Genomic DNA, 23,364 nt, shown 5'->3' with positions numbered 1-23,364 from the left:
ATTTTTGCATACAGGTACTTTTTTATAAACTGTCAATATGGTCTTCTGTCATTGCTAGACAAGACAGTCACTGTAAACAAAAACAAAGTTTTGACTAGATATTAAATCTAGTGCATATTATACTGTAGCTTATTCTGGCCAAGAAATGTCCTTTCACATATGATGATGTCCATTTGACTGACATGCTAATACATAAAATTCGAATAAACAGAAATATACTATACATATTTATAATACATAAACATAATTTCTGATTAAGCTTATAGTGGGGCAAATGTAAACGTCCCTGAAATTATCAATGTAACAAGTGGAGGATACAGAGACAGCTGAAGTAACAGAGAGAAGCTCACTACTGCTACCTAGGCCCCTGCCAACTTATTTCTCCATTGCCAGATTCATGTTAGTTTTTGGCTCCTATATACAAAATATGTCAGTTTTACTTTGCAGAAATAGAGTGATCCTAGCCATGTGTTTGCTAATTATAGGCAACAATATTACCATCTGTTGAGAGCAGATATAATTTTGGGTCAAAATAATCAGATAATGTGTAGATTTAGAGACATTAGTATACAAAGATTACACTGAACCAAGTCTTTCATCTTTTAATAGGGTATTGGCTGAGTCATACAATGTTATGTAAAATTTACTTTAGCAAAAAATTAATTAATAAATAATAATAATAAAAATAAAATAAAATAAATAAAAACCTGAATGCAGCAAATCTGCAATATAATCATATGTATGACATTTAAAAAAGGAAACTGGAGCCTTATAGTATAGTGCTACATACAGATAGACAAATTTCAGTTTGTATAACATATAATGAGATTAAATTCATAATCAAATCCAGTTATGCTTGTTTAGAAGAGGTATGCACTGAGAACATAATGTTCAACAAACCATTACGTACTGTATATTAAAAGGTCCATTTATTTTAACAAAATTAGCTCTCTGCACTAGAATCAGCTCATTAAACCCAACTACCACATGCAATCAGAGATCAAGGCTTGGAATGGAAGGAAACACATCCATATGAGTTAAAAGTAAATTACAGTAGAAAACTGAATAACAGTCTGCTGATTATAAACACTTCGGTCAGAGGTTATACTCACTTAAATACTTTGGCTTTTCTAACTAACACTCTGCTCCATAAAATCAGCAAACAGAAAATGTTTAATGTAGGTTTGTGTTGGTACAGGACATAGACAGTATTTCTGGATGTAGAGAAGAATATTTTGTGTGAAAAGAATAGCAAGATAATCTAATACAAATGAATGAAACAATGTTATGTGTATGTTATGACTGGGAAAACACATTTAATGTACAGATGCAATTATCTAATTATGAAATAAGGCCCGTGTAAGAATCTTGCTAATAACAAAACAAAAGAGATGTAATGAGATGTAAATTCAAGTCTCATAAGTGTAGTTGTTGTATTTTTTCATGACATTTACAACAAGCAATTGATGAATGGCAATGGGCCAAGTGAGAATCCCATTGGGACTGTGGCAGCATTTCAATGCCAAATGATGTGGATAGAAATGAAAGCAAGGATGTTGTAAATGCTTCAGTCACTGAGAGTGAAAAGCAGTTTTGGTTGAGCAGCCAATATTGAACCCTGATTGTTGACGTTAAGCAGCTTGTTCTGGGCAAAAAAAGTTGGATGGTATTTGACTAAATGCCAACTTATAATTCCAAACATCCAGAAGAAAGGCATTGGAGAAGGTCAGAGGAAGCAGCAAGATGTTGAAAGTAGGAGATGAATGTGCTGATCTTGAACAGAATAAATGTCTTGGCTGATCTGATGTCAGAAGAGAGGGCAGAAAGTGATGTATAACCCTGAGGTCATCAATGCATTTTCTTTCACTTCGTCTCTGCCGTTTTATCCGCTGTTATTTGTTAGCAGGTGACTGGTGTTAAAACAAAAAATCCATGGAACCAGAAGGCAAAGCACATTAAATGACTTCTAAAAAGTGGAATTCTTGGTGAATGTTGTCTTATTTAAAACAAAGAAAGTACTCATGCTTCATGAGTAGCCCATGTTTTGGGGGGAAAAAATTCAATTGCCAGAGGAGAAATGGAGGTCCTTGTCAACCTCTGCTGCCCAGATCTAGTGTGACCCAATAGGATGCCACTGCTAATTCTCAAGAATCTCTCACTTCAGCCTAGGGCTAAAGGTAATGAAGACTATCTGACAGGGATTTTGGATGTTGGGTTGGGGTACGAACTTTTTCTAGGCTTTAGCAGGGTAGTGATGGCCTGGATCAAGTAGGTTGCTGAAGGCAATGAAGGTGCGAAGACAGTGGGGAAAGCTTAAGAATTTGATTTGAGCAATAACTGATTGGTTTAGGGTAGCAAGGTTGTAAATTAGTGCATCTCTAATGACCAAAAGGACAAAAGGAAATTGACATTAACAATATTATGTACTTTTAGTATCATATATATATATATTATATATATATATATATATATATATCTATATATATATATATATATATATATATATATATATATATATATATATATATATATAAATATTACTTCAGTTTAAACTTATTTTAGTTAGCTGCCAAGATTTGTATCTAATTTTTATGCAATTGCTGCTTCGCTTTCTTGGCTAACATGAAGCAGTCAGCTTGGCAACATTACACAGAAAAGCAGCATGTTACCCTAAGGAACTCTGGGCAGTTATGTGTGGGTTTTAAGAGATATTAGTCAAATATTATTCAAATAAGCAATTCATTGAGCAACAAATCATCAGATTTACATTAAATTTTGTCGTGGGCAAAATGGGATGTTTGTAACATCTTGATGTTTGATTACCCAGTGCTCAGTGATAACCCACATCAAATTCATTCATTGTAATAAATTGCAGTTAGTTTTTGGAATTTAGCATCTCTCATGTTGCCCTTTAGGGTTATATCCCAAAGGTCAGAGATTGCAATGCATTGTAAGAGCATTATTAGCATATGTTTTAGAGATTTGTCATTAGCCTGCTATTTGTCGGTCAGGAGACCTTGACACACTGCACTGAGGCCCTCATTCATCATAAATACACTACAGGAATACAGGCATTCAAAAGGCCTTTGTTTCCTCATTAATATTCATATGCTCGTTTGCATTGTTTTCCCGCTTCAGCTCTTTCTTTTCCTCTCTCTCTTTCTTTACCAGGCCTCTCAGTCTTATTTTCTCCCTGACTCACTTTACTTCAGTGAATTTGGGTTGAAAGCTCTTTACTTTATGATGTCGATCTTTGGAAAATCTCTCAAAAGAAGGATTTTCCTTATCATGACTAGCTACTGTGACAGTTTAAAGTGTTGCACATTTTCAATCCAGTCCAATATGAGCAATCTCTGTAGGAATTCAGACTGCACAGCATTTCAGCATCAAACAAACATCTCATTATCTAGTCAACTGAGTCAGGAGTTTAAAGGTACAAGTTCACCCAAAAATGAAAATTCTGTCATGATTTACTCACCCTTATGTTGTTCCAAACCTGTATGACTGTTTTTTTTCTCGCTTCTGTGGATAACAAAGCAAACCATTAAAGGTGGTTTTGTAAACTGGAGCTGTAGATTTGTTGAAAATATTTGACTAAAAAGAATCGTTCATTAGTGAATCATACAGTACCTTCTTCTATCTTACTTCTGTTAGAGCTGGGGTGGATGTCAAGATTTTTTAAACTTAAACTTAAATTGTGATCTGTTTCTTAGGCAAACTTACAATATGGCTTCAGAACAATTATATTCAATGCCGTTGAAGTCATTTACTATTATAATACATCTAAGATGCTTTTATGTTTGTTTTGAAGCTTAAAGACTCAGTTCAGCTTTGTAAAATTGTGGGGGGATTTTTTTTGTGTGTGTATGTGTGTATGTGTGTGTTTCACAGAAGAAAAATGATTTGGAACAACATGAAGGTGAGTATGTTTAAGGTAAACTATCCCTTTAAATTTAGCTAATTGTCTGTGAGCTTTTGAGATCAGGCTCTCAGAAAGCTGAAATGGATTCAGACAACCAATCAGCTATTACTAACCCATCTGTGCCGTTTACAGATTTTAATTGTTTGACAGTTCTTGTTTATGTCATGTCATTTGCAATTGCACTGACCATGCTGGTAAGCAAGTTGAATGATGCTTAATCATTTTTTTTTTTTTTTTTTTGGATTGCAGCAAGATATTGTATATGTCAATGACTATGCAAATGTGCAAAGATATTTGTGTGCTAGAACCAGGCTTAATGTACAAATACTGAAAAGATCACATTTGTTTGTCATTTTCAACAACTGGATACATGGTTATGTAAAACCAGAACCTTCCTTTTTGCATCAAACATTTGCTTGTTATTATTGCCTGCTGATCCAAAGTTGCATGCTTTTTTTTATCACATTATGAACTTCCCCCTGCTAAGTAAATCATTATTATTGACTTTTCATTACAATATAATGGAAAACACAGCTTATTCCTCATTTACACTTCACAGACACCCTCACTCATTTTTAATTGGAACACTGCAGGAGCATTTATGATGCCTTCTTTATTAATGTACTAAATAAATGTCTTGCCCTGGTGCCCTCAAGGAGATCATGCTCTGCATGTTTTGCCCACTCAACCTTCAGTGTCTACCAAGAACGCATACCCGAGCTCGGTGAGAAAAACCACGCAAAGATCAAAGACAACGCAATCAATAAGATATATAACATAACAAATAATGCCGTGGGTAGCTCATTAATCCTAACAGAGCCTTATTACACTGTCTGCAGGTTTGTCCTGCTGGGTCACTTTGCTGTGTTTATTGAAATTCAGCACACTGGAGCCAAAACACAGAGAAAGGTCATACTTCAGCAATACTGCTAGTACAACTGAGGATCAGCCAAAGTGACCTGAAAGTTAAGGGCAGTTTCTTGCGATTGTTTATGTTTGTTGTTTTTCCACTTTTTGTGACAAATGAGCCCATGTTTGTTCGGTAAACCATTATATGAATTAGTTAATCATAACTCAAGCATTCAGTGATCAGTTCTGAATAGCTGAGTTCATCTGTTGCATACAAACAACATAGGATCTTAGTTTGCTGATATCCAAACTGTTCCCACTCCTATAAGGCACTGCAGAGATCAAAACGTCCCTTAATTTCTTTATAGAATTGTGGCTGATAACTCCATTTTTTTTCAATGAGAAATATTTGGTGGAATCTGTGCCAATAGCCTTGTGTGCAACCCACAGATATATAGTGCCATTGCACTTCGGACGTCCTGAGTTCAAGCCATGCTTGCAGACCTTTCCCCAATTACACCCCCCCTCTCTCTATCCCACCTTGCTTCCTGTCTGAAATACTGTCCTAACCAAAAAAAATAATAAAATAAAATAAAAAACTTTAATAAATTAAATTAATAAATTAAAATTAAGTAAATAAATAAAAATATAAAAATAAATATTTGGTGGCCATTGATTAATACTTGATTCTTAATCTTAGTTATTTTAATTTTACTGGCTAGAACATCCACACCCTTGTAATACTGTTATAATACTGTTATAATTTAATTATGTCATGTAACCAGCTGTTCCTGTATTTGAAAAAGTGCAAATGATAGAATGTTGGGAAATAATAAAAGTTATGTAGATATTCTGCATTCATGTAGTATCACTCTGTATCTGAACATGACTACTACTTTACTCTTTTGTAGGTGAAACAGATTATGACTGTCAGTTTATGACAGTAATATGTCTAAATTCTAAATATTTATAGATGAAAAGTGTCCAGATGACCAACTATTTTCAGTGAGATTCTGGTTTGGAATGGCAGTGATCGCTACAAGTCACATGACAATGCAAACATGGTGGATGTAGTACGTCCGTATTTCTCTCACACACACACACACACACACACACACACACACACACACACACACACACACACACATGTATATATATATACTACGGGGCCTTTGAATGCTTGAATCTGATTGGCTGACGAACGTTCTGAGGTGTGCAGTTATTTTCTGGGAAACGCACGGCGAACGTAGTTCCAGGCAGCTCTCCTGACTGCATTACAGTTCCATATCACTTCGCATATAGTAAAGCTGTAATAACGAATATTAAAGGACGAACAAAAACAACAACATGACAGACGATTTTCCGAAAGTAAATACACATGACATTTCTCACTAGAGAGTTAATATCAACGCTGTTTAGGGACGCTGCTGCAGAACACTGTTGTGGGACCCACAGAGGTAGCCTAATTCACACAAGCTATCTCTCTCTCTCTGTCTTTCTTTCTCTTTCTCTGCGCGTTTCTGTCTCTCTCGCTCTCTTTCTAATAACTTAATTAATAACTGCCGTAGAATGCTATCAACAGTTCAAGCCTCCATTACCTGCTTTAAAATGACATTTTGGGACCAGCAAAAGAGGCGTTGGATGAGATGCGGAAGAAATAATCCTACTCACAATAGCGATTTAAGTACAAAAACTGGACAAATCCCTTTAAATATATCATCTGATCCAGGTGTGGTAACCGTAGTATAAGCGGAATAATTGACTCCGGGCCGTTGAATTATTAGAAAAATACTCCGCTTCGCGTCGTGGCCACATCAACACCTTGAGCGTGCATTATTTTTCTAATAATTCAACGGCCCGTCGTCAATTATTCCTTATATATATATATATATATATATATATATATATATATATATATATATATATATATATATATATACAACGGCCCGTCGTCAATTATTCCTTTTTTAACGGTTGTGATGTTTGTTCCTCATCCAATGTAAGACCCACTCAGACAGTATGAGATATCAGACAAAGCTTCATAGTTTGGTTGGCTGACAAAATCTATGATCACACAAACATTTGTGTTCCATTCATTCTGTTTGACCAACAGAGGTCAAAACATCAAAAACTGACCTGTTGGATGAAGTGTAAATGTCTGAAGGTCCAAATTTACTTCCAGTGGTCCATTCTGTGCTCAAATCACCACACTAGGTTCTTTTCTAAACTAAACTAAATCCTGTCCCTGACAAAACACCAGCTTAAATCAGAATCCAATTTGTAAATTATATCCCAAAGTATTATCTCCTCTGCTTTTTCAAATGCATTAGCTGCTCATTAAATGAGTAAAAATGCGTGGACACATTTTAGATTAAATTTGTCAGGATATTGTGAAAGATGACTTCCACAAGGACAAAATGTATTGATGTCAAAGGTTTCTCATTGAAAATAATAGGATGACTGTACATATCACTATAAAGATGTTAAAGGACACCTATTAAAGCTAGTATTTGATGCTTTGGGGGGTAAGAACCTGTTGTCATATTGTTTAGTACTGTATGGTACATTATTACAGGTACAGGTGACATTGGACTCACAAAACACCTACTGGGATGGTACAGGCCAGAATGATGGCTTATCTCTCTGTGCCCTTGAAGGCAAGGTGTCTCTGCATAGCCAATCCATCACAATCAATGCCAGATCATTTATATTAAATGCCTTTTTAAAGCAGTCCCAGTGACACTGTTTGGAAACCGTCTTGACTGGAAACAAAGCAGTAAACCGGCCCGTACCTGTCCCTGTAATTTACCACCTCAATGCACAGGAAGGCTAAAGACTCCAAGGTCCAGATCCTGATATGAAATAACCCCCAGCCCATTTGATCTCTATTCTCTGGGTACTGTGGCTCCCTTCCTGAAAGGTGAACAAAACCCATTAGAGAGGTCTTGAGTTTACTGAGAGTAATAATGCAATTTACATAAATAGTATGTCTGTTGGTCGTTCCATTAATCTTACTGACATCTCAACCAGGTAATTTATTTATATATGATCAGTCTAACAGAGGATTAATTAAAAGCTTTTTGGTATTGCCATAAGAAATACTGTAGGTGTAGCTGTGGAAAGAAGTACTTACATAGTTGCAAAGGATTATTTTCAGATGATTACGTAGGATGCAACAACCCAAATTAGAAATGATTTCTCATTCCTAATTTGTGGTTTCTTGGCTGTTGTCAGGCCTTTGCTATGTAGTTGCTAAGGTGTTCTAGGTGCTATTTGGTGCATTACTGTGTGGTTATTAGCCTGTTCTGATACTTGTAGGTTTTGTGTACTTGCCCAAGTCAAAAAAAATAAAATAATAAAAAAGAAAAAAAAGAAAAAGAAAAAATAAGACCATACCCAAGTCTTAATTATATTCTGGACTTGCTAATATACTGAAAAATGCGAGTCTTATTTTTGCTTAAGTCTTATTTTATATGTTTTCCAATAAAAATACCTACGAAAGTGTTTGCAAGTAAATTTGTCTTAAGTTTTATGAAATATGTTAATTTGGGGAAAAAAGGAAGCAAATACTAAAGATTAGGATTTTGTTGCAGAGTATGGCTCCTTCAGTCTAAATCTATTTTTAAGACACGTTTTGTGTTTCTTTTAAGTGTATTTTGTCATTTTGAATTTATGCTGTACATTGTTTATATATATATATATTAATATATATATATATATATAATATATATATATATATACTATATATAATATTTTTGAATTTATGCTGTACATTGTTTATATATATATATACTTTGAATTTATGCTGTACATACCCCCCTTTTTTAATGAGAAAAAAAGATTAATTAAGAAGTGTTTGCAAGTAAATTTGTCTTGTTAAAGTTTTATTAAATATTTTATTTGGGGGGAAAAGGACAAAAATTATATATTTTGGTTTTTTTTTGGAGTGTATAGCATTTTGTGTATATTTTTTGTGTGTGTGTGTTTTTTTTTTTTCATGTTTGCCCTAAATTTAAGGTGCATTTACCATTGCACTGCAAAATTTCATGTGCAAAATCCAGTCATATTAAAAGGAGTCTGCACAACCAGGAGTCTTGCATGAGGACAAAAACTGCCAAAGGCAACTTTTCCTCATTTTCAAGTTGCTCACATGAGTTCACTATGTTGAACAACAAAAACCTTGTGGGTTTGAAAATGACTCCTGTGCAAGCAGTGCGTCTCACATCTCTGTGCTAAATCCAGTTGCTATTAAATGAATATAACACTTCAGTCTCTACAAAAAAAAAAAAAAAATATTGCACAACTTTGGGAATCATTCATATCCATAGCACAAATGTTACTGTTTAAGTTACACACATAAGTTTATATGTCTAAGCAAGCATCACAAAAACAGAATAAAGTTTGAAATGTTTCCAAGCTTAACAAACCCTCATAACAGTAAATACTATAAACTTCACTTGATAGGGGATTTCCTGTGCCATCCAGTTACATCATAAACATGACTTTGCTGAGTGGTATGAATGCTGTTCTCTCTCTCTATGACCTCTGGATTTGAAATATGACTGTAATATTCTGGTAATGCCATGAGACGTTTTAATTTCCCTCTGACATCACCATATAGTTTAACCACAAGTGCGTGAATGCACTCTTTGTGAGGCTGACTTCACCAATTGCAACTTTCTGTATACGTGTCTAAATACTGCCTATATAATTTAAATGCAAGTCTGTGGAAGTTAATGGGCATGTTTAAATTTAATTTAGGAGAGGATGTCATGTCCTGTCTTGTTAAAATGAGTTAACATTTGATTTGATGAGTCTGGTTGAGGTTGTCAATATGCATGTCCTCAATTTTGATGGATGTTGATTTGTATGATGGAATTTTCTGAGCAGGAAAGGCAAAGTTACAACAAAATGATAATACTGGAGCCATATAGTGAATTTAAAATAGATTGGTGTCTTAATGCATGTTCCTGGTCTTCCTGTGACAGATTCAACTTGCTCTTTTTCCGAAATGGCTTTCTTTGAGCCAAAATGAGGATGGATGTCCACACGGAAACATAATCCATCTGACACAGCTCACTCTACGTCTCCTGCGTCCGTACCTATTTGGGGTCTGAAAGGGCAGACTTGCCCTTGATTCCCCTCAAAAGGAAATTACCCTGGATGTTGAATATGAGCCAGACGTTCATATTCATACCTTGCAGGTGTCCAAAATCAAGGTCTCAGGCTTGTTCACGCAATCCTCGCCGTCTAATCAATATGCCACAGAGCCTAGAATCGAAGTGAAATACCTCGGGTACGCCTTCTAATAAGATATTTGCAGCCATAAATGTAAGGATTAACGATAACAAATGACACGAGAGGCTGAGGTATGGCTCTACGGTCCCTTCATGCATGAGATTTCAGGATGGGCGTTATGCTGTCATCAGGTTCATTACCCTGACTGCGTTATGGCCCAACCGGGCTGAGTTCAATCATGCCGCACAGCAAAAATGCCCACAAGATGAAAACATAGGCTGGGCATGAATTTATCAAACCACTCTCATGCGGTATCCAATATGATAAACAAGGCAGAGTTTATCCATTATGATTTTGTCAGATTCCTTAACTTTGACATAAATAATAAATAGGCAGACTGATGGGTTTTGCAAGTCAAAGAGGTGGAGTATTTCCATAATCACAAGAGCAATAAAGACAATCATTTACAAAAGTGGTAATAAATATGTCCGGTAATGTAGACTTACATCACATGCGATCATTAATGAATGCCTCAGTGACGCTGGTAAATTTACTTGCACCTCTGAACAATAAAAGACAAGTGTGTCTATATTACAGGTCATTGCTTGCGCATAAATATCACATAGGATCAAAATGAGCAGTATTCATTGCCATCAGAGCATACTGAATAGCATAAAATTGGCTGTAAAAATAGTATCATAGATTCTAGTATTTAGTCCAGATTCCCAGTATTTATGCCAAGGTCATGTTCTATGAACAACAACCAAAGGCCATTAAAGTCTCGATCTCTGTAAAATGTCTGTAACCTAAAAAAAAAAAAATATATAATATATATATATAAAAATAATATATATATGCTGTTCTTCACATACCCAAGGGACCAGCCGCTGGCCAGGAGCACAAGTCACTCTTGTGTTAATGAACTTCTAAGGCTTAACCTTTTGGTGGGGCATTTACATGTGGCGGACGCATGTCAGACATGTTTGAGTGTTGGCCTGTAAATAGGTAGGAGGTAATCATCGTTGTTTAAATGCTGCTTTGCATATGCATGGCTCATTAATTAAATGCTAATTAGAACCAAGCTGCACTTGCAACTCTCCTTCCAAAGCCATCAAAGGAAGGTTACTGCAGGGAACATAGTAGATAAGTTATAGATCAAAATTTGTATTATGACTTTACTATGGCTTTTCTTTTTTAAATTTCATTAGTATTATTATTAATAAATACATTTGCCAGCATTATTTATTTTTTTATTCATGACAACTATGGCTTTTCTTTTTTTAAATTTCTTCATTATCATTATTATTATTATTATTATTATTATTATTATTATTATTATTATTATTATTATTAAATACACTTGCCAACATTATTTATTTATTTACCATTTTGAAGAAACGGTTCAGTTAAAGAAGAAAAACTTAAAAAGTATTAACTTGAATGCAAGTGTACGCATCTTAATAATGTTTTGATAATGAGAAATGTTTTAAAATCTTAAATATTTTTTTAAGTAAAACTATTTTTATTATATTTCATAAATATTAAGTTGGTATGGAGTTGTCCCAAATGCCATGAACAAACCTTTTCATGTCATAAGGTCAAATTATTATAATATAATGTGTATGATAGTTATTGACCTTGAAAACCTGTCATGAAGGTCTGCAGGGGTCCTGTTTTTTAATTAATTAATTTGTTTGTTTGTTTATCTGTGTCTTAGACTTTGATTTGTTGGACAAAAAGTTTTCATATTAATAAGCAGTGAAGCTATTTTCTATTGAATATGTATTTCTTTAATAAATAAAAATAGAAAATTATGCCAAACATACATTTCATTATTTTAATGTCATTATTTATGTATAATATCAGTATAGTTAACCTGACATTTTGGCCTAAACAAAATTTATTAAAATTAATTTTATGAATTGCATTCTCACTATGCCATTGACCCAACCCTATCTCATAGCAGTTGATGTCAATATTTGATTTAATTTGAACTGAATCTCCTTCTCACACTCTTGGCAAGTCCCAAGATTATTACTGGTGACAGACATCTGATAAGCTTATGAATTATATATCATGAGCATAGTTCATGCTTTAGCGAACCCTTCCTACAGGTTTGTGTCAGTTCCTCTGTTGTCGGAGGGGGAAAACTGTGTCAGTTGTGGGTGTGTAACTTAACAGCCCATCTAAGTGAAGCAGGGTACAGAATAACTTGCATGCCATCAAGTGACACCAGTGCAGATTTCATCTGGCACACCCAAACCATTTTTTGGATGACACCTGCTCTTCCAAATACTCCAATATAACTGGAAAGTTACATTTTATATTTATATAATCATTTCCTGCCATGTTTTATGAAAACGATTCAACTCATGCTGTCTGTATGTAACTCATGTGAGCTTATTTGTTGACCCCCCCCCCCCCCTTTAAAATCATTATCAGTTCTTCCAGAGTTTCCCAGTGTGTCGTTTGCTGTCTTTGTGGTCTAGATGTGAAGCTAAAACAGTTCTTTTGAGGAACTAGTTCACGTCTCTCTGTGGGTCCTGGATTAGGATGTTGAAAGCCCATGACTAACATCTTGCAGTTGAGCTGCTCTCTTATCCCTGCCTGCCAATTCCCCCTGCACAGTCGACTGAGGACTCGAGCCAAAGGGGGTGGTTACTGAGGTACTTCAAGCACCTAGACTTTCCTACATGTGCCTTTTAGCTAATAAATATGCTTATATACATTTAAGAAATATACAAGAGCAATCAATATTTTATGTAGCAGTGGAAGCATTTGTGCCGCCACAGCAGCTCGGATAGGACCCAGGAGAAGAGAAATGTATTGTATTAATCAGGAGCCAGAGTTGTGATTCACAATTATGTCATCTGTCAGAGGGAGACATATGAAGAGGGAAAAAGAGTCTGGTAGTAAAAAAAAGACAAGCAGATTTATTCTTGGCTCTCCGTTTTTTCATCTGTTTTTTTTTTTTTTTAATGATCTAAAAATTACTGAACATGCAGTTTGCTAGGGTGTTATGTGTGGTTTCCAGTGCATTGCTATGTGTTTGCTAGGCCTCTATGATTTTCTTGCTCAATACATGACTTGTGACGTCTATGATTTATTTTTTTATTTTTTCCATTTTCTTTTTTCTTTTTTTACTGGTTACATCATAAACATGACTCATTGCTGAGTGGTATAAATGCAATTCTGAGGGTCTCTATGCTGTTTTAATGCTTCGTTCACACTGACATCTATTTTGTCCCTGGAGGTCAGCAGATCATTGGGTCTCTGCCCCGTCACTATCAGGTGTGTCTACTCCTGAATGGCCTAACATTATTGGTGGGTTGCGATATTGGCCATAGCTTTTGAAAATCTGATCATAAATGTGATATATTGCCAATTTAAACAAAATGTCATTTTATTTTCCATTGCTGCTTATATTAACATTCAGGCAAAAGCATCCGTACAGTCCATAATACATCATATGAAGAAGATTAATGATTATCAGTACATTAATCAAACTCAGTCAGAGTGTTAAACTAAACTGAGAAGCACAGTTTGTTTGTTTATGTATGAATGTATGTATTTTTATTTTTTAATACATTATTGTCATTATTATAGTATTTATTTAGTTTGTATTATTTATTTATAACAATATATATATATATATTATAGTATTATATATATATATTATATATATATATATATATATATATATAATATATTTATATATTTTAATACACACACACACACACACACACACACACACAAATTGGTTTGCTGCTCATTTGCCTACAAGTTAAATGTTGCTGTGATTGTGAACGTCCCTACCTCAGTGGTATTAACCAGGAGCCAGTCATGTGCTTCACAATTATGTCATCTAGAGGTCGTCATTTGAAGGAATGGCAGGAACAGAGAAAGAGTCTGGTGGTAAAACACAATATCCAATTTATTCTGGGTGCCTTATCCCTCTTTTGAGACCTGGCATGAGGGGGAGACGCCCCACCCTTCAGATGAGGAGCTGGAAAAAAAAAGAAAAGAAAAAACCAGAGGGAAAGGGAGAAGTGAAAAAGAATGAGGCACAAACAGCGTCTCAGGCAGGGCTCCAAGTGGAGCTGTCCACATTCTCCTTCCTTGCTCAATGGTCCATGACAACAAGGTGAGATGAACAGCAGAGGTTAGACTGAGCAGCTGCTTCCTGGGTTGGAAATTCCAAGTATTGAGGACCATCTGTCTATATGTTCACTGATGTATATGGGAGCCATCTATCAGGCTGCAGCCCCGCAGCTGCTGGCTCGTCAGGCCTGCTGCCTTTCTCTAGGCGCCCCAACAATGGAAGCCAGTTCTTCAGCTTGTGTCACCCGGAATGGCTGATTTGATTAAGTCCCGAGCTCTCATTATGTTGGGTAGGGGTGTAGAATTTCAATGATAATCCATAATGCATGACCATTTTTTTCTCGTTTTCTTTTTTTTTTTCTATTTTTTTTTTGTGTGTGTGTTGTTGCCATGGCAACATAAATTCAAGGTTACTGGCTCAGACGCATAATTGGGTGTGCACTGAGCGCTGAAGAGGTGCTGTTAAAATTCCCCTCATGAAAGTGGAGCATCAATCATGTTGTCGCAGATTGCAAAGTACTCATAATCAGATGAAATGCCTCGGAGAGAGAGATGGAGAGAGAGTGTGTGTGTTAAGACGAGCTGCATCCTCTTTTCATTGAAGCTAAGGAGTGAATGGGAGCACTTTGTCTCTTTCGCTCTGCCTAAGTATAACTGGACTTTCTCTGGCAGTCGCACAAGACTTTTTATGCACTTTCTTGTAAGTTGGTCTCACTTCATTTGGCTCCGCTCAGCTCTCTGAGGCAGGAGTATGTGCGGCTCTGAAATGAAGGAAATCATTTCTCACTAGAGATCACCAGGCCTTTGACAATTGCAGCCTGCAGCCCGTAGCTCATCAAACCTATTTTAACACCAGACAAAAGGCCAGATTTCCACCCTCGCGGCTCCATAGCACTGCAAAAAATCCTATCGTGCTCCTTATATCTTACAACTTTTACCTTTTGGGGTCAGAGACGATTTGTTTTTTTGTGGTTGTTATTTTTTTTAAAGGTTTTTATGTGGATGTTATTGTTTACATACTTTATTTATTTATTTATTTATAGTTGGTTAGTTAGTTAGTTAGTTAGTTAGTTACTTAGTTATATTGGATATACAAATTCTTTACAAAAATATTTAGATGCCCCAACTGAAGGTATTTACTGTTGTTATTTCTGACAAAAATTATGTTTGTTTTCCAAAGTTTTGAATTAATATGATACATAATAAAGTATGATAAGTCACCACTAAATATTGTAGAAACATAATTTTCTGTAAAGTTGCTTTGCAACGATTTGTATCGTAAAAAGCACTATACAAATAAACTTGAATTGAACTGAATGAATGAATGAATGAATAAATAAAATAAATATATATATTTTTAAATATATTATATTATATTATATTATATTATATTATATTATATTATATTATATTATATAGTATAATATTGTTATATTATACTACTAATGTTCAGCAAGGACATTTAATTGATCAAATGTGAAAGTAAAAATATATTTATAATATGTTTATAAAGATTTGTTTTATAGAAAATAAATGCTGATCTTTAAAACTTTTATTCATCAAAGAATCCTGAGAAAAATATTTTGCTGCACAACTGTTTTCAACATTGATAATAATAAGAAATGTTTCTTAAGGAACAAATCACAATACCAGAATTATCTTTGGAAAATCATGTGACACTAAAGACTGGAATAATGGCTGCTGAAAATTCAGCTTTGTCATGACAGAAATATATTATATTTTAAAATATATTAAAAAAGAAACCAATTATTTTAAATTGTAATAACATTTCACAATATTTTGGGTTTTACTGTGTTTTTGATCAAGTAAATGCGGCCGTGGCGCGTGTCCCGGTCAGAACAAGACAAAAACAATCAAACCCATTACAAGCGAGCCACTTGTTGCAACCAGTGGGGACATAATTATGGATTAAGATGACTTATACTTAAACATAAAACCATGTCTGCATTTGTGATCGGAGAAACGACAAACAACAAGTGCTACTCGGTGGTTCTCAATTCCAGTCCTTGTGCCCCCCAGCTCTGCATATTTTGCACATCTCTCGTTGTTAACACACCTGATATAGATAATCAGCTCCGTGCATGAACTGTGTTCCCATTGGCATGGTCTCTACACAGTGTTCATTGCTCCCTACTCCATGAGCAGGGGAAATCTGTTGAAGTTTACTTCGCTTCGGAACATTCATTCATGGATTTGCACTGCGCAACGTCTTCACACACGGACAAGTTACTTAGAAACTTGCATTCAAAAAGAATCTGAAGAGTCTGAAGCAATAAGAGAAACATACAAAATGTGCAGAGCAGGGGGGCGTGAGGATTGGAAATGAGGACCGCTACTCTACACTGCTCAAAACTCGTATTTGAATCATCAATGGCAAATCCTTTACATATGTAAACGTACTTACAGACTGTGAGTCAGAAAAGCCGGCATTGTAGTCTTCTCTCCTAGGATCAGGAAACAATCCTCCATAAAATGTGCTGCACACTAAATATTTGGGTTAAACTGTTCTGGAGCAGTGTTGTAAATACAACTTAAGGCCCCGATATACTTCAAACAAAATCGAAGAACGAACTGATATGATGTCATTTCAAACAAAATCAGGCCAAAACGAAGTTAGTTTTGAGTTCATTTTGGCAGTTCGGAACGGCTCACCAAAGCGAACTTTCTGGGGGAGTTCGTTTCGGCTCCTAAACACCTTTGATTTTTTATTGGTTTGTGGCGGTTACGCAATCGGTGGGTGTGTTCTGAAACTCCACCTTCTTTGACGGGCGATTTTTTTTTTCTCGGTTCGTTCCTCATTCTGCGGAGGTCATTAAGGAGAGCAACATCTCCTGAATATACTGGAGTGTCAAATAGCTGAGCTGCACAAATATATCTGCACCTGTATGAAGCTTGGTGTCGACGACTCGGAGTTATGAAAAAGCAAAGCAGCGAAACATCCGAGACAAGTTTTCCAAAGCCATGAAAACAATGAAAGGAAAGAGTAAAGATATAAGGTAGCAAGTACCAAATACTTGTTTCAAATAAATGTTACACCATACTGCTGCTGTTGTTCTTTCAATAAGTGAATATAAAGGATATACAGTAAATGAAATGCAAATTTATCCAGTTTAATAAAATAAATGAATGCTAATAAAATAAAGCAACAAACTGATTCCAATATTTTTTTCCCACATCATGCCAAGTTTTCAGACTATGAGCCATTCACACTTCCCATAAAGGACTGATTATGGAATGGTTCTTTTGTATTGCAAACATGATACTTGACTCTGAATTGATGCTAAACATTATTCTTTTGTCTATAATATTCTGACCATTGGGGCCCGTCATACCTAGATTGCCTACACTTCTTCATTTCATCGTTGTTTTGTTTAGGGGATACATGCGAGCGTCGTGACACATGTTTATATTAATCTACACCCCGCCTCCAGCAGCGCGGGGGTGTTGGAAAGTTCGTTAACAGTATACCGTCACTCAGCCTTTTCGAATTTCTTTTTGCCCCGAAACGAAGAATGAAAACGAACTTCGTTTGAAGTATATCGGGGCCTTTAACCACTGATTTCTAGTTGTGTCCTCTTTTGGAAGGCCAAACTAAGTATTTTTGCTTTCACAGTGAAACAGCATCAGAGTTACACCTTCTTTCTTTGCGTGAACATTTGGGTGGTGTTATGCAAATCTTCCCACATCGTGATGTAGATGTGTGGGTGTGTTTAAACAAAGCGTTTTAGGAGGGCGTGGTTGAGTCTTAACTTTTATAAAGAATATCTCTTTGAGTTTGAGACTTTAGTCTTTGCAACTTTACAGATTTTCTTTATGCACCAAGAGCTTGTAACACTCCAAAGAGAAAGGAAAATTTGAAATCGCATCATACGACCCCTTTAAACGGTTGTGTATAAAATCGTGTTTTTTCCCCCTCCCTCTGCTCTGGTATTAATGATAAAACCACTGCATATATCTGGTTCTTTTGTTACTCTGATATTTAATATAAGCCTCTTCATCTTTCATAAATGTAAATAAGGACCCAGCAGACTCTGAGGACATATTATGGGTCAGGTTCTCTCCGTTCAGGGATCTGTCTCTCTGTGGGTATATGGAGTAATGCTCAAACAGAAATATATGTACAGGCTGGATTTCCCTGTCAAGTTTACCTATACACCACTGCAACCTTTTATCATAAGCCTGTCTGTGTGCAGCCAGAGGAAAGTCATAAATTACTGTGTTTAAACCCACTCACACTGCTCCAACACAAGTGCCAAATTAAACTCCATATACTGAATGCAACAACAGTTGTTTCATAAAAGACTAGGAGGAAAAAATTACCTTCAAAGCTCTGTGTGCGTGAGGGAACAGATTTCATTCGGGAGTTCAAAGAAAGGAGGGTTATTATCAGGCCGGCTTTTTAAAGACAGTGAGAAAGGCCATTTGTTTCAAGTTCAATTTCTCTGGCTGATGCTGTATTTATCAGATAGGGTGTCTGATGACTGCAGCTCCACAGGGATCCAGACAGGGATCGCACTCAGATTTTAATGAGCTCCTAATCCTGTACTCACTCGCACAGGTGTGGATCTGCCAGGAAGCCGCTCGAGTTCATATTCATTCTTCCTGTCAGTCCAACCCAGTCAATTGATGGCTCCTGTAAAATTGACGTTTTTTCATCGTGCTGTGAATCATCGTGAGTGATGATTGATTTTGATATGAGCCTGAGGGATGACAGCACCCGGCTTTCCAAGTCATTCCCAGGACATGTTTATGTCATTCTGGATTTTTTGATGATGAATGATGAAGCATATAGAAAAATGGAGCTAATATATTCTAGTTCATAAAACTGGCAATAAGAATCTAATTGCTTGAAAAATGCATTTGTTCTTGATTTTTGTGAACCTGTCACTCAATATTCTCATTTCTCATAACAGGGATTTAATTATGCATATAAATAAATGATTTATAGTTGGGTCAAAAAGTATGAAGCTTCTTTTCCTCATTTAAACCTGAAAATAAACTGTACATTTTAGAATTATGCCATTCAAGAAAACATTTAATATGTTCACTCAAGTTGTTATGCTTAATATGTTTAATGCTATTTAGTTTAATAATTTAAATTAGTTTTATAGTTTTATTTATTAATTTTTCATTATTCACTTTTTTTTGTAATGTAGCATTACAAATGTCATTTTCTTCCTCATTAAAAACTATAAAATAAGCATAAAATATTGATTTAAAATAAACATAAATGGTATTTATTTATTTATTTAATGATCTGTCCATTTATTTATCCATTTATTTATCCATCCATCCACCCCACTTTTAACAATTAGAACATTTGCAAGAGAAGATACGATGTGGAAAAGAAGGTGAATTAAATCAGGTAATGTTGCACACTGAGCTGAACTTAACCTACCTGATATGTAATGCCTTTTTAAATTTAATTTAATTTAATTTTAATTTAATTCAATTCAATTCAATTCAATTCAATTCAATTCAATTTAATTTAATTTAATTTGCAAAAAAGTTTACTGTTAAAATTCATAAAATGAAATAATAAAAACATACTTTACGTTTTCTTTTTTATTAAATGATTAATATTTTATTATTATGAAATCATTTATTATTTTTATGAAATCAATATGCTTTTCAAGTATTCCAAAAGACTAAACTATACTGACTAAACTACTGTTTATTACATATATTAAATGATTATATTTTATTTAATATCTTTCTGCCTTTCTGTCTTTTGCGGTCTCGGTTCAGGGTTTTCTTAAAAAACAAAAACAAAAAAAAAACAGTAGCACTATTTGAGTGTTGTGTGCAAAGGGAGAAAGCTGAGGGTCCATGGCACTTTAAGTCCTAAAGGAATTTTCACTCTTTGACTCAGGAGGGTATGGAGGTCTTCGTCCTCTATTGTATTGGGTGAACACTGGTAGAGCTTTTGTCCCTTCGGCATTTAGCCTGTGTCTCAAAGCAGCCCTGGAGCTCTGCTGTTTTAAACCGGGACTGCTTTATTGGCTGAGGAACAGCTGTTTAGGATCAGGCTGAATTCGGTCTGTTCGCATCAATGTGTTACAGATGTTCCAAAACCAGAATTAATGATGAGCATGAAATCATAAGGTTTTTACTAGCGGGGTCTCAAACTATTGACCTGGAGACATTTCTCTCAAGCGTGGCTGAAACTGGACAAAAACAGCCAGGGCTTATGGCCCTGTAAGGAGCCCAACTCAGTGTCTCTGGACCAGATATTCATACATAATCTTCCCCCATTGTGTTGTTTACAAGGTCAAGGTTACAGGGTCATTGCTTGGTGGATTAGTTAAACTGGCATGCTCTTTCTTCGTAATGGATTACTGACTTGGTGGCTGGATGCTTAATGTCACTTATCGGGAAGTGAGAATGATAGCAGAGGATTTGAAACTCAAAACAGACAATTGCATCATCTCAATAGATTTTGAGCACAGAAGTAGGATAAAGCGTAACCTGGCTGCGCCTCAGCTGATAGGATTGAAAAAATCCACTGCAAGGCCTTGACAGTCATAAGGATCATTTGGATGATTTATGCAGGGAAATTGTATTTGCTAAGCAAGGGAGAAAATTGAATAAAGCAGTTCTTGGCCCGGTGGAGGATATGTGGCAGCTCTTCTGTAGAAAATGATCCTGCTCTGCTTCTTACAGGCAGCAAGATAAGAGGCCAATATTTGCCCGATGCCCTGATATCCACTGCTTCAACCTAATGTGCAGTTACAGCGCTTATTGAATATGAGGCTGATCATAGAAATTTATATATATATTTTCAAAAATTTTCTAAATAGGAAGTTTATTGAACATGTTAAAGCTTTTTCAAATTGTTTTTATAATATTTATTCATTCATTCATTCATAGCAGTATTTTAAACCACCGTGTGTGTGTGTGTGTGTGTGTGTGTGTGTATATATATATATATATATATTAATATATATATATATATATATATATATATATATATATATAATATTGTGTGTGTGTGTGTGTGTGTGTGTGTGTGTATATATATATATATATATAATTGTTTTTCTTTTTTTTTTATTTTTTCCCGATGAGAATAAGGAGCTTATAATCGAGGAGTAGCAATATTTTGTGAATAAACAAATGTAAATTTATTTTCCAGTAATATAATTCTGCATAATACTAAAACATTATTTTATTACTTTATTATTAATGATTATTGTTTAATCGATTTTATTATTGAAATGTTATATTTATTTATTTATTTGTTTCTTTGTCTGTGTATTTATTTATTTGTTTGTTTGTTTATTTTAATTGAAGACTAAAATAAGCTATGTTTATTGAGCTATACTTACATTCTCTTCTCAGCTCTTCTCTTCTCATACTGTTAAAATTAAAATTAAACTGTAAAAAAATCTGTACATATTTAGTTTTAGAGAAATGTTTTTTTATTTTATTTTATTTTATTTTATTTTATTTTATTTTATTTTATTTTATTTTATTTTATTTTATTTTACCACAGGACACAGTGTGGAGCAGAGAGAAATAGAATCAGAAAATGTTGCATGCTGGACTTGAACTTGTTTCACTCAGATGCACAACTCTGCTCAGTCCATCGGAGCATGTGCCATGATCTACCGCTCTCCTGAAGATACACTTTTAAAATTCCAGAAAGTCCCATCAGAATGCACCCTCCCTGAATTATGTCAAATCTTAAAGCAGTCGTAAAATAAAAAATATTCTGGATGCATATCAGTAAATTTCTTCTAAACACACTGAGCCCTGTTGCTGTTCTCTTTTTTTCTTGCAGTTACGGGCAGTTGCTGTTAATGGTTGAGGGCAGGGGCAAGCCCAGAGGAACACTGAATAACTGGGACACAAAAGGAGCTCTGTGTGTGAGGAGGTCACATCTGCTGTGCTCCCTCACTCTCTCTCTCTCTTTCTCCCACACTGACAGAGCAGTGGCAGCACCAATAACAACAGTGGAGGCCCTGCGTCTGGCCCCTGTCTCACAACGGCCCGCCTGTGCTGCTCTGGGGCACTGATAGAGCATGACATTTCACTGGGCACCCATTACTGACCCTGTCAGTCCTTCTGTTATCACACGCTTGCAAACAGAAATATGACTTCATAAAACGCCCCTGTAACGTGAGCCCACGGCCACTCAGGATAATGGCTGAGGTGTAAAATTTGTGTTTTGGTAATAACATTTTAAAAAATAAAAACATGAAAGGACACATTTATGTTGGGGGGAAAAAAGTAGATGGATGTTTGGTGGCTAGAAAAGAGGGTGTCATTGGAAATGATCTAAAATAAAAAAGGTTTTGCTGTGTGATGGATGTATTTGGTCTTATCTTCATGAAAGGCACCACACCAATTACCACCGAAGCGCCACTGAGAGAGACATTACACACGTTCCTCGATGCTAGCAGCTGTTTGTGATGGGCTCCCATTTAGACAAGTTAAGGTTCTTGAAGGTGAGGAGGCACATTTAACACACATGAACTCTACCCTTTCTGCAGCAGCTGGCTAAAACCTTGCTTGGTTTCGTTTAAGATGTTGTCCACAGAAATTAAATCCCGCCCTGTGCCAAAGCGATTAGTATATTAGCTATCGACTTGGTAAACAGTGATTAAACGTTTTTACCTCTAATGAGCTTGGGAGCAGATAGAGCTACTGTAAAAATCATTAGCGGTATACAGTGGATATTCTGTTAGGGATCCGATCAAAGGTGGTTCAATATTATCTGTCGCGGCTTGTTAAGGTAGCTTTCACTGTTTGTGTTAGCTAGTGCACTTTAACCCTATAAGAATTATATGTATAAAGTATATGTGAATTTATATAAAGTATATATAAAGTATATGTGAATTTCTAAGGCCTCTAAATTACCAGCATGATCAAAACTTTGCTTGACAGTATATGGTAAATATAACTTTTATATTGTTAGTAATAATTCAAGTAAAAAATTTACTGGATTAAATCTATCTATCTATCTATCTATCTATCTATCTATCTATCTATCTATCTATCTATCTATCTATCTATCTATCTATCTATCTATCTATCTATCTATCTATCTACCTACCTATCTATCTATCTATCTATGTGTGTGTGTGTGTAAATTGTGAATATATAGTTACAAGTCTGAATATATAGAAGTAAATCTGAATACATAGTTATAAGCCTGAATATACAGTTATAATTCTGAAAATATAAATATAAATTGTGAATAGAAAAAAAAAATCAAAAATCTGAATATA

This window comes from Cyprinus carpio, chromosome B17 (assembly GCF_018340385.1).
Source record: "Cyprinus carpio isolate SPL01 chromosome B17, ASM1834038v1, whole genome shotgun sequence".
Lineage (NCBI taxonomy): Eukaryota > Metazoa > Chordata > Actinopteri > Cypriniformes > Cyprinidae > Cyprinus > Cyprinus carpio.
This window is presented reverse-complemented; position numbering follows the sequence as displayed.